General features: G+C 43.6%; 1 non-coding gene across 1 annotated transcript; it reads right to left on the reverse strand.

Annotated features, from left to right (window-relative positions):
• Positions 1-11,176: 11,176 nt before the first annotated feature.
• Positions 11,177-11,314, reverse strand: LOC119927712. Its single transcript, XR_005450689.1, has one exon. It is a non-coding gene; the product is annotated as a small nucleolar RNA SNORA7 (small nucleolar RNA).
• Positions 11,315-16,515: the final 5,201 nt, after the last annotated feature.

Below are 16,515 nucleotides of genomic sequence, written 5' to 3' on the forward strand. Positions count from 1 at the left end.
GAAGGGCAGCGGCAGCCCAGAAATCAGTCCGCTAAGCCAGTCAGTTTGAAAGCCTAAGATCACACTCTTGCCTCAAATTCTTCCATGTTGACTTAACCAAGAGATTCGAAGGATCGAATAACCTTAAGAAACAAGCCAGGTGGTGGTAGTGTCACAAAGAAAAAGGTGAATTCAGTGAAAAATGAAATCACCTGATCAGACACAGTTTGAGATTTGGAGGATCAAATAACCTTAACAAAAAAGCCAGGTGATGTTAGCGTTGCAAAGGAAAAAGGTGAATTCTGTGAAAAATAAAATCATCTAATCAGACACAGTCTGAATAGTGAAGCTCTTGAGGACAACAAACACCAATGGATCATAATTTTAATTTTTAGTTCAGTCCTAGATTCTGGGAACATTTATTTTAGGCCTGTCCTAATTTCTTTAAAGTCCTGACCAGTGGGCCTAAATCTGATTTATTTAGCTACAGTAGGTGATTATGAATGATGGCTGTTGACATACATGACCTGATTTTCCACTCAATAGTATTGATTGAGACCTATTTCTTTCAAGGTATTGTACCCAATTCATTCACTCATTCATTCAATCGTATTTATTGAGCGCTTACTGTGTGCAGAGCACTGTACTAAGCGCTTGGGTAGTACAAGCTGGCAACATATAGAGACGGTCCCTACCCAACAACGGGCTCACAGTTGGGAGAGTACAACAGAAGCATAAAACTTGGCCCCAGTCCTCAATTCCAGTTTTAGGCACTTGTGGAATTTCCTAAGTGTCAGGTACAATTTTGTTTTAAAAGGATTTAGATAGATCTCTTTGAATGGCAGTTTGAAAGAGCTTTAAGCAAAAACTTTACTAATGCAACATTTTTAAAATTTTTTACTACAGAGATTTGTACGGAAATTCATAGAAGTCTGTGTCCTTATGATGAGGACGTATGTCATCCGGTGCATGGGAAAAACAGAGTGACAGCTGTGATGGTTCTCAAATTCAGACAGACTCCAACAACACGTCCCAGGTAGCTTGTAGACACTATTGTAGAATAGGGTCAAGGCTTATGGCAGATGTTGAATGTCTCTGAGCTATGTGAGATTTCTCTCTGAGGATCCATCCTTAATAACCATTACAACAAACAGCAGGTACAGAGAAGCCCGTTTCCCTCTTACACATGACACCAAACTACCCAAGAGGCAGAGCCGTATGCTATTGCTTTCAGGAAAGAAGCATCTCTGGATTATGCAGATGCAAGAATTTTTGCACAATTCAACGGTTACGGTACCCAAACAGAAACCAGAGATGTCTGGCCAGCTAAAATCCAGCTCTATTATAACCCTTCTAGCTGGAATGCACACTGACCTCCAAATAACACAGTGATCATGGCCAGAAGGAAACTATGGGGAAGGGAGAATCAGAGTTTAGCAAGGAATTTAGGTATCTGCCTCAAGGTTAAGGAAATTTCATTCAATAAAGCAAATCCTGTCACTTAGGAATGTGGAACGGGTTCAACTCAAGCATTCTGGTGACACTTTGAGGGCCCACACCCTCAATAATTACTTTTGGTCAATGTTGGGAGCATGAATTTGGATTTTGGTCTAGAAATTAAGGCTTTTTCTATCTTGAACGTGTCCATTTGTCAGTCAGTCACTTGTATTTGTTGAGCGGTTACTGTGTGCAGGACATTTTACTAAGTGTTTGGAGGAGTTCTGAATAACAATAAGCAGACACATTATCCCCCCTCAGCAAGCTTACAGTCTAGAGGGGGAGACAGATATTAACATAAATAAATTACAGATATGTACATAAGTGCTGAGGTGCTGGGAGGGGGGAATGAATAGAGGGAGCAATCAATCAATCAATCAATCGTATTTATTGAGCACTTACTGTGTGCAGAGCACTGTATTAAGCACTTGGGGAGTACAAGTTGGCAACATATAGAGACAGTTCCTACCCAACAGTGGTCTCACAGTCTAAATCAAGGCAAGGCAGAAGGGAGTGGGAGAAGAGGAAAGGAGGGTTTAGGGAAGGCCTCTTGAAAGATATGTGCCTTCAAAAATGCTCTGACTGGGGTGGGGAGAAGAGAAATTGACTGTTGGATATGAAAAGGGAGGTTGTTCCTGGCCAGTGGCAGGATGTAGGTGAATGGTCGTTGGCAAGATAGATAAGATTGAGGTACAATGGGAAGGTTAGCATTAGAGAAGTGACGTGTATAGGCTAGGTCATAGTAGGAGAGTAATGAGGTGTGATAGGAGGGAGCAAGGTGATTGAGTGCTTTAAAGCCAATGGCAAAGAGTTTCTGTTTGATGTGGAGGTGGATGGAAAACTGGAGTTTCTTGAGGAGTGGGAAAGCATATCCTGAATATTTTTGAGAAAAATGATCCATGCAGCAGAGTGAAATATGGACTGGAGTTGGGAGAGATAGGCAACAGGGAAGTCAGCAAGGAGGGCAAGATCCGCCCTTCCTCTCCATCCAAATCGTTACCCTGCTTGTTCAATCTCTCATCCTACCCCGACTGGATTACTGCATCAGCCTCCTTTCTGATCTCCCATCCTCCTGTCTCTCCCCACTTCAGTCTATACTTCACGCTGCTACCCAGATCATCTTTGTGCAGAAACGCTCTGGGCATGTTACTCCCCTCCTCAAAAATCTTCAGTGGCTACCAGTCAACCTATGCATCAGGCAAAAATTCCTCACTCTCGGCTTCAAGGCTGTCCATCACCTCGCCCCCCCCTACCTCACCTCCCTTCTTTCCTTCTACAGCCCAGCCTTCACCCTCCAGTCCTCTGCCGCTAACCTCCTCACCGTGCCTTGTTCTCTCCTGTCCTGCCGTCGACCCCTGACCCACATCCTCCCCCTGGCCTGGAATGCCCTCCTTCCGTACATCCGCTGAGCTAGTTCTCTTCCTCCCTTCAAAGCCCTACTGAGAGCTCACCTCTTCCAGGAGGCCTTGAAAGACTGAGCCCCCTCCTTCCTCTCCCCCTCCCCATTCCCCCCACCCTACCTCCTTCCCCTCCCCACAGCACCTGTAAATATGTTTGTACAGATTTATTACTTTATTTATTTTACTTGTACATATTTACTATTCTATTTATTTTGTTAATGATGTGCATGTAGCTTTAATTCTGTTTATTCTGATGACTTGATACCTGTCGACATGTTTTGTTTTGTTGTCTGTCTCCCCCTTCTAGACTGGGAGCCTGTTGTTGGGTAGGGATCGTCTCTGTATGTTGCCAACTTGTACTTTCCAAGAATTTAGTACAGTGCTCTGTACACAGTAAGCACTCAGTAAATACGATTGAATGAATCAATGAATGAATAAAGTAATCAAGATGGGATAGCATAAGCGATTGGATTAACATGGTAGCAACGTGTATGGAGAGGAAAGGACAGATTTTAGTGATGTTGTGAAGGTCAAACAGACAGGATTTAGTGATGGATTGAATGTCTGCATTGAATGAGAGGGAGTCAAGGATAGCTCCAAGGTTATGGGCTTGAGAGACAGGAAGGATAGTGGTGCTATATACAGTGAAGGGAAAGTGAGGGGGAGAACAAGCTTTGTGTGGGAAGATAAGTTCTATTCTAGATATATTAAGTTTGAGATGACAGGAGGACATCCAACTAGAGATGTCCTGAAGCCAGGAGCAAATGCGACACTGCAGAGAGGGAGAGAGATCAGGGCTGGAGATGTAGATTTCAGTGATGGAAAGGTGCAATGAGGATGGAGCATGGGGTCGTGGGGCACTTCAAAGGAAGTTCAAAAACTGATTCTGTCCACAAGGAAGTAACCATTTACATTCAAATATTTGGAGTTGGGGAAGAAGTGACCAATTTGGCTCACCTAAAGATGAAATAAATGTTACGCTTATGGTGGAGAGGCATTTTTTAAAAGTAGTTCAGTCACAGTGACTGGTAACATTCCTTTATCAAATGAGGTCTTGGGCAGCCTGTACAGAGTGCTTAGTTTTCCCTAGTCATGGGGATTTCTGTGATAATAATCCCGATCTTGTATTCAGTAATCAGGTTTTTCCATGGGCATGGTTCACGATGAGAGAAGGTGTCCTAATTAGTCACTCAGCTTTAATACAATAAGGAGAAAATAGACATGGGAAAGGACAAACTCAGAAATAAATGTAAGAGGTAGAGCTTCTCAACAGTTTGTAACCTCCTAGTGGGAAAGGAACATGTCTGTGTTTTACTATTCCAAGAGCCTGGACCAGTATTCTGATTTCAGGAACAATTTCAGAATATAGTTCCCAAAAATGACCCTGACTGCAGGGATGGCAGAGGAATGGAGTTTACTGTGCTTCCTCAACCCACCCTCCTGATAGGTTGTGAGGACCCTGAAGATTAGATGTCTACTGTCTCCATCCATTTCATAGTGGTCTTATGCAAGAAGCATTCACTTGGGAGAGTACTTGGACATGATTCCTGCTCTCAAGAATCTTACAATCTAGTGAGGGAAACGGTCACTAAAATTAACTCCAGCTAGATGTGAGAAGGGGGAAGGTAACCGAGTTAATGCTTAATAGTGTTAGTTAACACTAACACTTAATTATTTTCTTCAGCTGAGAGTGCAAGTGTTGAAACAAATAGCTAGCCTTATAGAGTTATTTTCCAAATAACTAGCCTTATAGAGTAATTTTCCCTCCTTGTAAGCAGAGAATACATCTGATTCTTCTGTTCTGTTTTTCCAAGCACTTAATATAGTGCACTTCACCCGGTAGGTGCTGAATAAATGTCCATTAATGACACCTTTTTCTATTTGTTTTCCCACTATATATGTGAAGCTTGCTCATTAGGGTCTCATTCATTCATTCATTCATTCATTCAACTTACTGTGCGCAGATCACTGTACTAAGCACTTCGGAAAGTACAATAAAACAGTAAACATATATATTCCCTGCCCACAACGAGCTTTCAGTCTAATGGTGAACCCAGTTGAGTTTAGGGGAGGCAGGCAAATATTGGGGACACCTCTTCGACATGCCCAGGGCATTTCTGTGGAAAGATAGCCTGGGCAGCAGAGTGAAGTATAGACTGAAGCGGGGAGAGACAAGGGGATGGGAGATCGAAAGGAAGCTGATGCAGTAATCCAGTCAGGATAGGATGAGAGATTAAACCAGCATGTATATTTGTATATATTTATTACTCTATTTTATTAATGATGTGTATATATCTACAATTCTATTTATTTTGATGTTATAGACTAGTTTTGTTTTGCTGTCTGTCTCCCCTTTCTAGACTGTGAGTCCGTTGTAAGGTAGGGACTGTCTCTATATGTTGCCGAATTGTACTTTCCAAGCACTTAGTACAGGACTCTGCATACAGTAAGCGCTCAATAAAGACGATTGAATGAATGAATGAATGAATGAATGAATGAATTCAGAATGAGCAATGCATCCTTAATTAGGGTTGCTCACACAACTGCAGTTTCTTCAGCAATTTGATACTCATCTAATGCTCCAGCTTCACAGCACTCATGTCCATAACCTTCTATTTTCCCCCAGCAGTAATTTATTTAACATCTGTGTCCCCAACTAAAATGTGGGCAAGTATCACATTTCCCTATTCTATTTTAGTGGATAGAGCATGGGACTGGAAGTCAGAAAGATTTGGGTTCTAATCCCAACTCTGCCACTTGTCTGCTGTGTCATTTTAGGCAAATCACTCAACTTTTCTGTGTCTCAGTCACCTCATCTGTAAAATGAGAGTTAAGAGTTTGAGTCCCATGTGGGACAGGGATTTTGTCCAACCTGACTTGCATATACCAATCCAATGCTTAGAACAGTCCCTGGCAAATAGTAAGTGCTTAAAAAATAACATTTAAAACACAAACAAAAAACCCTCATACAATTTAAATCTGTAACCAAATTCTACAAACCAGAGAGTAGTGATTCACTGATGTACAGCATAGTAGAAAACTGAATCAACAAGACCAGTGTGCCTTTTTGGAGATTGAGACACTATGGCATGAACCTTCATGATCAACTGAAGCTCTGAAAAGCTGTAGGTGCAAGCAATCTTCTTTAAGTCTGTAAAACTAGGGCCTTCCACAGAAGATGGCCTGGTGGGTAGATGGCCTGGGAGTCTTAAGGATCTGGGTTCTAATTCTAGCTCCACCACTTATCTGCACTCTGACTTTGGTTAAGCCACTTAACTTCTGTGTGCCTCAGTTATCTCATAACAATAATAATAATGATGGCATTTGTTAATGTGCAAAGCACTGTTCATTCAATCGTATTTATTGAGTGCTTACTGTGTGCAGAGCACTGTAGTAAGGCAGAGTTACCTTCAAAATCCTTTCCCATTCTCCAGCTTCCTGCCCCTCTTCCCCTCCCCTTCTTCTAGTGGCTTTTTTGTTCTCTCCACCTCCCCCTCCAAACTCAGCCTCCTCCTCTCTCCCCCATCCTCCACTCCCATGGCCTTAGTAGCGTAGCGTGGCCCAGTGGAAAGAGCATGGGCTTTGGAGTCAGAGGTCATGGGTTCAAATCCCCGCTCCACCAATTGTCAGCTGTGTGACTTTGGGCAAGTCACTTGGCTTCTCTGTGCCTTAGTTATCTCATCTGTAAAATGGGGGTTAAGACTGTGAGCCCCTCTGTGGAACAATCTGATCACCTTGTAACCTCCCCAGTGCTTAGAACAGTGCTTTGCACATAGTAAGCACTTAATAAATGCCATTATTATTATTATTATTAAATTCTAAGTTCACTGTTCTAAGTGCTGGGGGGGTACAAGGTGATCAGGTTGTCCTATGTGGGACTCACAGTCTTAAGCCCCATTTTACAGATGAGGTAACTGGGGCACAGAGAAGTTAAGTGACTCACCCAAAGTCACACAGCTGACAAGTGGCGGAGTCAGGATTAGAACCATGACCTCTGACTCCCAAGCCCAGGCTCTTTCCACTGAGCCACGATCATCATCATCAATCGTATTTATTGAGCACTTACTGTGTGCAGAGCACTGTATTAAGCGCTTGGGAAGTACAAATTGGCAACATATAGAGACAGTCCCTACCCAACAGTGGGCTCACAGTCTAAAAGGGGGAGACAAAACCAAACATACTAACAAAATAAAATAAATAGAATAGATATGTACAAGTAAAATAAATAAATAAATAAATAGAGTAATAAATATGTACAAACATATATACATATATACAGGATGGGGATTAATATCATGAACTCCATGTGGGACAGGGACTGTATTCGACCTGATTAGCTTGTATCTACCCCAGCACTTAGAACAGTGCTTGACACATAGTAAAGCTTAACAAATACAATTGTGGTCAGGGAATGTGTCTGCTAATTCTGTTGTATTCTCCCAAGTGCTTAGTACCATGCACTGCAACATACTAAGTGCTCAATGTATACCATTGATTGATTAATATAAATATTTATAGTCATCATTACCAACAAAGAGCAGCTATGTATCACCTGCAGGTCTTGTTTCTGCCTTTTAGGAAGGATATAACAGGGATGGAAAAAGTTTGGGAGAAGGCACCTAGAACAATAGATGGAGGAGAAGATTGTGTGTGGGAAGATGATTAAAGTTTTGAAAATAATGAAGTAGCAGAACAAACAGAGAATTACTTTTCATCAAATTCTTACATCACTAAGACTAGGGAACATCCACTGAAGCTTGAAGATGGTCAGCCCAAGGTAATCTAAAGGAAGCACTTTACACTGTGGATAGTAAGTCCTGGGAATTCATTACCTCTGGAAATTGTGCAGGTCGAAATTGTTAATAGGTTCAAGAAGGATCTGGGGAAATTAGTGGATGGGAGGACTGAAATGATTATTACAGGGAAACGTTGGAGATGTTAGAATGTATATCTTTAAACCAGGAGATGGATATAAGGCTTCAACCATTTTCCTATTCCTTTGGTGCTAAGTCATTGGACTGAATGGGACATTGATCTGATCCAAATTTGGAATTCTGACCTCATGTTTTTCAACCCCTTTCAAAGATGCAATACCTAAAATCTCCAAATAATTTCCTCTAGTATCAATCTGATGGTTTAAAAAAGCAAACTGACCCCCTGGGAAAGTAGTTCAATAATGAACCAGTAGTAAAATTGGGGTGGTAATTCAGAACTCATAATTGTTTCTCTTGTCCCCTAGCTGGCAGACTGTACATGTGGGAGTTGTAATGGGATTTAGAGCAGTATTTCTTCCCTAGATGTCTTTAAAAAAGAGAAATTTGTAAGCGATTATTCCTAGATGGTAACTTTCCTTGAAGACTAGCATGCTCCCCAAAAGCCTCTGGCAATTCTCGGCATACGGTGGTGATGATGGTTCCCATTTAGAAAGATAGACGAGTCTCGATCTAGTCTGGAGGAATTAAGACTGAGAACCGGTGGGAAGGAATTGATTCTAGTCCTAGCGGTTGGCATGGTGCCACTGGCACTCTGTCATCATTGCCAGTGTGTTCTCACTGGGGCACAGAGTGCACACAGTAAGTGCTCAATAAATCCTTTTGCTACAGCTACTGATCTGAATATATGTAGATGGAAAGAAGGGCAGGGGAATCTGGTGGATTGTGACTATCTAATCCCTTCTTTTTTAAAACTACCAGAGCTCAGCTGAAACAGATGCCCCTTGCAGACTAAACGTTCACCCCTGAAGTGTCCGTCAAAACTTTCTGGCCCAGTTTCTTCCCAGACTGTGAGACTAAGACATTGAAGAAGTTATGCTGATGAGAGAATGCACTCTGAATTGGCAATGCTAATGGGAAAGCTATCAAAGACATTATCAAAACACGGATGTGATGGTGGTCTATTCTACTTCACTGAGTAGGCACTGTATGCCAAAAAGGGAATTTGGTTATCATCTGAACTATGCAATGAGATAATTAGAGGAAGATCCACCTGGGAAGGGAATAATTAATCTCTTACCTTCCACTAAAACATGAATCCAACAATGTAAAATGAGAAATAAAATAATAACCTCATCTGTGGACCTTAGTTTTTATAAAGTGGGCCAATTAGTGTTATCAGTGACAACTCACTTTTTACTTCAAACCTGCCAGACAGTGAAAATACTAGACACTCCAGTTTGTATCAGCTTAAGTGAAAAAAGAAAAAAAAAAGGTTCTGTATCTGTTTATTCATAAAACCCACTGTTTAATTTGAAATGTCTCCAATGTGAACAAAAGCAAGATAATCACAATTCTCCATTCAGGTTTATTTGGCAGAATTTATATTCCAAGTTTGACATCACGTCAGATAGCATTTGATGTTGTTAGGCTGGGACTCAACTTCATCGTAAATAGCTTTCCAAGGTACGGGAAACATGTTTGCTTGCAAAAGAAAATTTTCAAAAGAGTTGAGGGACCATATGCTAAATACTATATTCTTAGTGAGTGTTATTACACAGAGCAACCTGGTTTCAAACAGCCCCTTCGAACAAAGGCAACAAAAAGAGCTGCAGCAGTGTGGCCTAATGGAAAGACGGTGAGCCTAGGAGTTAGAGCTGGATTCTAGTCCCAGTTCCATGACTTGTCTGCTGTTTGACCTTGGGCAAATCACTTACCTTCTCTGTGCCTCAGTCGCTTCATCTGGAAAATGGGGATTTAAGACTGGGAGTCCCATGTGGGACATGGACTGTGTCCAACCTGATTATCTTGTATCTCCCCCTCGTCCCCCTCTCCATCCCACCCGTCTTACCTCCTTCCCTTCCCCACAGCACCTGTATATATGTATATATGTTTGTACATATTTATTACTCCATTTATTTATTTATTTTACTTGTACATATCTATTCTATTTATTTCATTTTGTGAATATGTTTGGTTTTGTTCTCTGTCTCCCCCTTCTAGACTGTGAGCCCACTGTTGGGTAGGGACTGTCTCTATATGTTGCCAGCTTGTACTTCCCAAGCGCTTAGTACAGTGCTCTGCAAACAGTAAGCGCTCAATAAATACGATTGATTGATTGATTGGTTGATCTACCCTAGCATTTTGAACAGTTTCTACCCCATAGTAAGTGCTTAGCATATACCATGGTGGGGGGGAGTTGTTGTTTTTGTTTTGTTTTTTTAAAAAAGAACCTCTGAGGTCACAACCACAGTAGCAAATCAAAACAGTTTCAGAAGGCCATAGTGCAAGAGGAACAAGTAGTCATGTTTTGGGTATTTCTGCCACAATTGAACAGACAGAGATTGCTTTTTAAAGACCACCATCAAAACCCCTCAAAGTACTTATGAGGCATCATTTATTTGATAGACATTGGGGGAAGAGGAGGTAATTAGGGAGAAAGATCAATCACTAGTATTTGAGCACACTTGGAGGTTAGTAGAAGCAATCCCTGCCCTCAAGCTCAGTGGAAAGAGCTCGGCTTTTGAGTCAGAGGTCATGGGTTCAAATCCTGGCTCCGCCAATTGTCAGCTGTGTGACTTTGGGCAACACTTAACTTCTCTGTGCCTCAGTTACCTCATCTATAAAATGGGGATGAAGACTGTGAGCCCCCAGTAGGACAACCTGATCACCTTGTAACTTCCCCAGTGCTTAGAACCGTGCTTTGCACATAGTAAGTGCTTAATAAATGCCATTATTATTATTATTATTACTACTACAATCTAGCAGGAAAAGTAGGATACTAAAACTAATTGCAGGTAGAGAGAAGCAACTGAGTTTAAAGATAAGTTTGTAAGTGCTGTGGGTGGAATACTTAAGTGCATAGCAAATAAAGTGTGGGGAGGGGAGGAATAGGGTGAGAGATTAGAGATCGTTCTTTCCTATTTCCTGGAGGAAATATGACTTTAGTAGGACTTTGAAGATGTGGAAGAGTAGAGGCCTGCTGGATGCTAAGGGGAAGAAAAATTCTTGCAGGTGGGAGGGTAGTAGTAATAGTATTAAGTACTTATTGTGTAAAGAGCACTAGGAATTAGACACGAGCCCTCTCCTTCAAGGGGCTCACAATCGAGGCAGGGAGAGCAGAAACCTTTACTTCACTTTGTCTTGTCTTATGCTGTCAAGTCATCCCCGACCCATAACGATTCCATGGACACATCTCTCCTAGAACACCCAACTTGTCAACTGCAATCATTCTGGCAGTATATCCATAGAGTTTTCTTGGTAAAAATACAGAGCAGTTTACTATTGCCTTCTTCCCTGTGCAGAAAACCTGAGTCTCTGTCCTCGACTCTTTCCTGTGCCACTGCTGTCCAGCACAGGTGAGCTTTGACTTGTAACAGATTGCTTTCCATTCACTAGCCACTGCCTGAGCTAGGAATGGAATGGGTCTGCCTCTGCTTGACTCTCCCTCCCATAGCCAAGACTGGCAGGGTACTAGAAACTCTCCAGGTGTGATCCTGAGAGGGGTCGCTTCACTTCACAGATGAGGAAATAGGTTTCAGTAACTCAGATCCACATGCTTTCCAGCACAGTAGTCCCCCAACACATCCCCAACACTCAACTTTGGAAGAGATCTTGTCTGTCTATGGCTAAGTAGCTGTTTCTGATGGAAAGGGAGGGAAATAAACCAATTTACTGCTTTGCTTTTCTGTGCCCTCTGCTTCTCATGCTGCCCTTAGAGAGCTGCCCATGTACAATGTTTATAACGATCCATCCATCCACACCCGCCCTCGACTGATTTGTTATTTTGCTGCCGCCAAACATGGGGCCCTGTGGGTTGGGCCAGTTATGAGTGGGATTAGGGCTACATTCCCTGCCCTGACAAGGCTGGTGCTGGGATCAGTAGAGGGGAATGTGGGTGGCCGTCAACTCTTTCCAACCCTTGGAGCGGGGCTGTGCTGGTAGTCACAAGGAGGGCCAGTGTCAGGCTTTATAGATGTCTAGTGGTGAAAGGAAAGAAATATTTCCTGTCTCTCAGGCCCCAGCCTGCCCGTAATGGAGAGGCACGTGACATCACATCCATTACTCTTACCACATCCTATGTTGGACTCGATTAACTTGTGGACAAAGAACACAAGAGTTGGAGAAATACAGATCAGGGTCAGAAGGACCTAGGAAGGAGCCCCTCTCCCTTTCCCTTCCCCTCCCGCAGAAGGGAGCACAGCAATTTGGTCCACCTTAGGCTAGTAGAGTTAGGCCAGTTCCTGCTTAGACCTCTGTGATCAAGAGGTTGAAGATGAGGTAGAGGAGAGCAAGGCACAGTGAGTAGGTTGACATTAAGTGAACAAAGTCCATGGGCTGAGTTGTAATGGGAGAGGAGCGAGGATAAGTAGGAAAGAGAGAGGTGATTGAGAGCCTTAAATCTTATGGAAAGAAGATTCTGCATGACTGCAAGCTCCTTGTGGACAGGGAAAGTGTCTGTTGTATTCTCCTAAGTGTTTAGTACAGTGCTCTGCACGTAGTAAGTGCTCAATAAATACGGTTGATGGATTGCAGAGAGAGATGGGCAACTATTGAAGATTTTTGAGGGGTTGGGGAGATGTGCAGAACAAATCCTTTTAGAAAAATGATCTGGACAGCTGAGTGAAGTATGGACTGGAAAGGGGAGAGGTTGGAGGCAGGGAGTTCAGTGAGAAGGTAACACAGTACTCAAAGTTGGAATACACCAAATACTTGGACTACCATGGTGACAGCTTGGGTGAAGAGGAATGGGAGGTGTTTGGAGATGTGAAAACAGAACTGACAGGGTTTGGCCACAGACTGAATATGCGGGTGGGTGGAAAGAGATGAGTCAAGGGTAATGCCAAGAATTTAGGCATGTGAGACAGAGAGGTTTTGTCAGTGGTGAGGGAAACATCGGGGGAAGGAGAAGGTTTGGGAGGGAAGGTGAAGAGTTCAGTTAAGATGTTGGCCAAATATCTGAGTAGATGTCCTAAAAGTGGGAGAAAATGTGAAGGGCCTTGATTTTGCATAAGAGATGCTTGTTTGGACTGTGACTGTGTCTGGGCACCCTTAATAACTATCAGTCCCGAGGAAAAGAGGTAAAACTGAAAGCCAACATGTCACTGGCTCCCCTATGATTGATATGTGAGAAACAGCGTGGCTCAGTGGAAAGAGCAAGGGCTTTGGAGTCAGAGGTCATGGGTTCAAATCTTGGCTCCACCAATTGTCAGCTGTGTGACCTTGGGCAAGTCACTTCTCTGGGCCTCGGTTACCTCATCTGTAAAACGGGGATTAAGACTGTGAGCCCCCCGTGAGGCGACCCGATCACCTTGTAACCTCCCCAGCACTTAGAACAGTGCTTTGCACATAGTTAGCGCTTAATAAATGCCTTTATTATTATAAAACGTAGGACAGGATTTGACACTGGCCTAGCAACTGCTCCCCACACAGATTCATGCAGATGTGTTAGAGGCATGGCAGAGGGCCCGATGGAGACATCAGGGTGGCTTCTAGGGCTGCTGGGCCCCAGAGCACAGTCCAGTCCTTGACGGGGTCACTTGACTACAGGCAGAGGCAGACGAGGCCAGCTGGGGTGGAGGAACAGGCTACTTCAGCCCACTGGGATGGGCCGTGGCCACAGGCATCCCAGCCAGGGGATCACCCTTACCTGAATTACCCAACTGGGGATGGGGCAAGCCTTTCCTTAGCTGGGGTGACCCCCATAGGGCCATCTGGGATAAAGAAAAGTCAAACTGGGCTTTATTTTTAATTGTTTTTTTTTTTTTTAATAAAGAGAAAACAAAGAGAAAGCCTTCTCGTTTTGCCCATTGCTCGGGAGCAGTCCCAGCAGCGTGGCTCAGTAGAAAGAGCCCGGGCTTTGGAGTCAGAGGTCACGAGTTCAAATCCCGGCTCCTCCAATTGTCGGCTGTGTGACTTAGGGCAAGTCACTTCACTTCACTGGGATTAAGACTGTGAGCCCCCCCGTGAGACAACCTGATCACCTTGTAACCTCCCGATCTCTTTGACCAGTGCTTTGCACATAGTAAGTGCTTAATATATGCCATAAAAGAAAAGGGGCAGGTGAACATGGCATTGAGGAACATGGCACCTGCCCCAGGGCTGAGGCCAGAGTTCCCCAGGCCTAGCTAGGAGTTGCAGGTACCGTCTTGCCTTGATCTCACCTTCAATCCTTTTCCCACATCCAGGCTCTTCCCTGGAACACCCTCCCTCCTCAAATTTGAACGACAATCACTCTCCCTCACTTCAAAGCCTTAATAAAGGCACATCTCCTTCAAGAGGCATTCCCAGACTAAGCCCCCATTTCCTCCTTTCCCACTCCCTTCTGCATCACCTCGACTTGCTCTCTTGGTGTTTCCCCCCTCTCCCAGCCCCACAGCACTTAGGTAAATATCTGTAATTTTTTTGTATTGATGTCTGTTTTCCCCACACCCAATAAAAACAATAATTATGTTATGGTATAGAGAAACAGTAAGGCTCAGTGGAAAGAGCCCGGGCTTGGGAGTCAGAGGTCATGGGTTCTAATCCCGGATACACCACTTATCGGCTGTGTGACTTTGGGCAAATCACTTAACTTCTCTGTGCCTCAGTTACCTCATCTGTAACATGGGGATTAAGACTGTGAGCCCCAGGTGGGGCAATCTGATCACCTTGTATCCCCCCGGTGCTTAGAACAGTGCTTTTCACCTAGTAAGCACTTAACAAATACCATCATTATTATTATTATTATTTTATTAAGCACTTACTATATGCCAGGCATTGTACAAAGTGCTGAGGTGGATACAAGCAAATTGAGGTGGACAGGGTCCCTGTCCCATGTGGGGCTCACTGTCTCAATCCCCATTTTACAGATGAGGTAACTGAGGCACAGAGAAGTAAAGTGACTTGCCGAAGGTCACCCAGCCAACAAGTGGCAGAGCTGGAATTAGAACCCATGACCTCATGACTCTCAGGCCTGTGCTCTATCCACTATGCCATAGACTGTAAGCTCATTATAGGTAGGGAATATGTCTATTTATTATTGCATTGTACTCTCTCAAGTGCTTAGTACAGTGTTCTGCACCCAGCAAGCACTCAGTAAAAATGATTCAAGGAATGAATGAATGAAAAGAGAAGCAGCGTGGCTCAGTGGAAAGAGCACAGGCTTTGGAATCAGAATCATGGGTTCAAATCCCGGCTCCGACAATTGTCAGCTGTGTGACTTTGGGCAAGTCATTTAACTTTTCTGTGCCTCAGTTACCACATCTGTAAAATGGGGATTAAGACTGTGAGCCCCCCCGTGGGGCAACCTGATCACCTTGTAACCTCCCAAGTGCTTAGAACAGTGCTTTGCACATAGTAAGCACTTAAAAAATGCCATTAAAAAAAAGGGCTTCCTCTCTTGGGCCGCAGTTCCAGAGCCCAGTTTGAGAGTTGGGATTACATACCTTGGTCTTCCCTTCCCCAGCCACAGTCTCCTGGATGGTGAGCATGATCCTTCCTGAGAAGCTGGGACAGAGCCTCTTTGGTTTGCACATGCCTCTTGGTCCAGAGGAGGAAAACATGCGTGTGTATCCCCCGTGGTCAATCTCCATCCCGCAACCTGTGCACCCACAATCAATCAATCAATCAATCAATCAGTTGCATTTATTGAGCGCTTACTGTGTGCAGAGCACTGTACTAAGCACTTGGGAAGTACACAATCGGCTTGGATCCCTTCCTTCCAGCCTTCAGGGAAAGTCCTGCCTCCCTATTCTTCTGACCCCACCCCCAGTTGAAAGATTAAATAACGTCATTCATTCAATCATATTTATTGAGCACTTACTATGTGCAGAGCACCGTACAAAGCACTTGGGAAGTACAGTTCAGCAACAAGTAGAGATAGTTCCTGCTCACAACGGGCCCACAGTCTAGGAGCGGGGAAGATAATTGGGTTGGACACAGTCCCTCTCACTCATTTCATTAATATCTATTCAGCACTTACTGCATGCAGAGCACTGTAGTAAGCTCTTGGGAGACCACAATACTGCCATAAACCGTTACATTTCTGTCCCACAAAGGGCTCACAGTCTTAATTATTATTATCATTATTAATCCCCATTTTACAGATGAGGAACTGAGGCCCAGAGAAGTGAAGTGACTTCCCCAAGGTCACCCAGCAGACACATGGCGAAGCCGGAATTAGAACCCATGACCTTCTGACTCCCGGGCCTGTACTCTATCCACTATGCCTTGCTGTTCCTCTTCATAATTTAAACTATGAAGACAGTTGATTGGGTACCACTAAAGACTGCTTGCTTATCTGATATAATCTTGAAGGATTTCACTTGATTAATGTGCAGCAGAGGAAAATGCGCCAACCCATTGTGGAACCAGTATGTGACCGCAGAGAGTTATAGAGGAAAGAAAACCCAGAAATAGGCTTTCAGGGACATCCATGGTTAGGGTATTGGGGGCAAAAGAAGAGCCAGAGAAATCAATCAGTCAATCAAAGATATTTATCAATAATAATAATAACAATAATGGCATTTATTAAGCACTTACTACATGCAAAGCACTGTTCTAAGCACTGGGGAGGTTACAGAGTGATCAGTTTGTCCCACGGGGGGGCTCACAGTCTTAATCCCCATTTTACAGATGAGGTACCTGAGGTCCAGAGAAGTTAAGTGACTTGCCCAAAGTCACACAGCTGACAAATGGCGGAGCCAGGATTTGAACCCATGACCTCT

Source organism: Tachyglossus aculeatus, chromosome 4, assembly GCF_015852505.1.
Source record: "Tachyglossus aculeatus isolate mTacAcu1 chromosome 4, mTacAcu1.pri, whole genome shotgun sequence".
Classification (NCBI taxonomy): domain Eukaryota; kingdom Metazoa; phylum Chordata; class Mammalia; order Monotremata; family Tachyglossidae; genus Tachyglossus; species Tachyglossus aculeatus.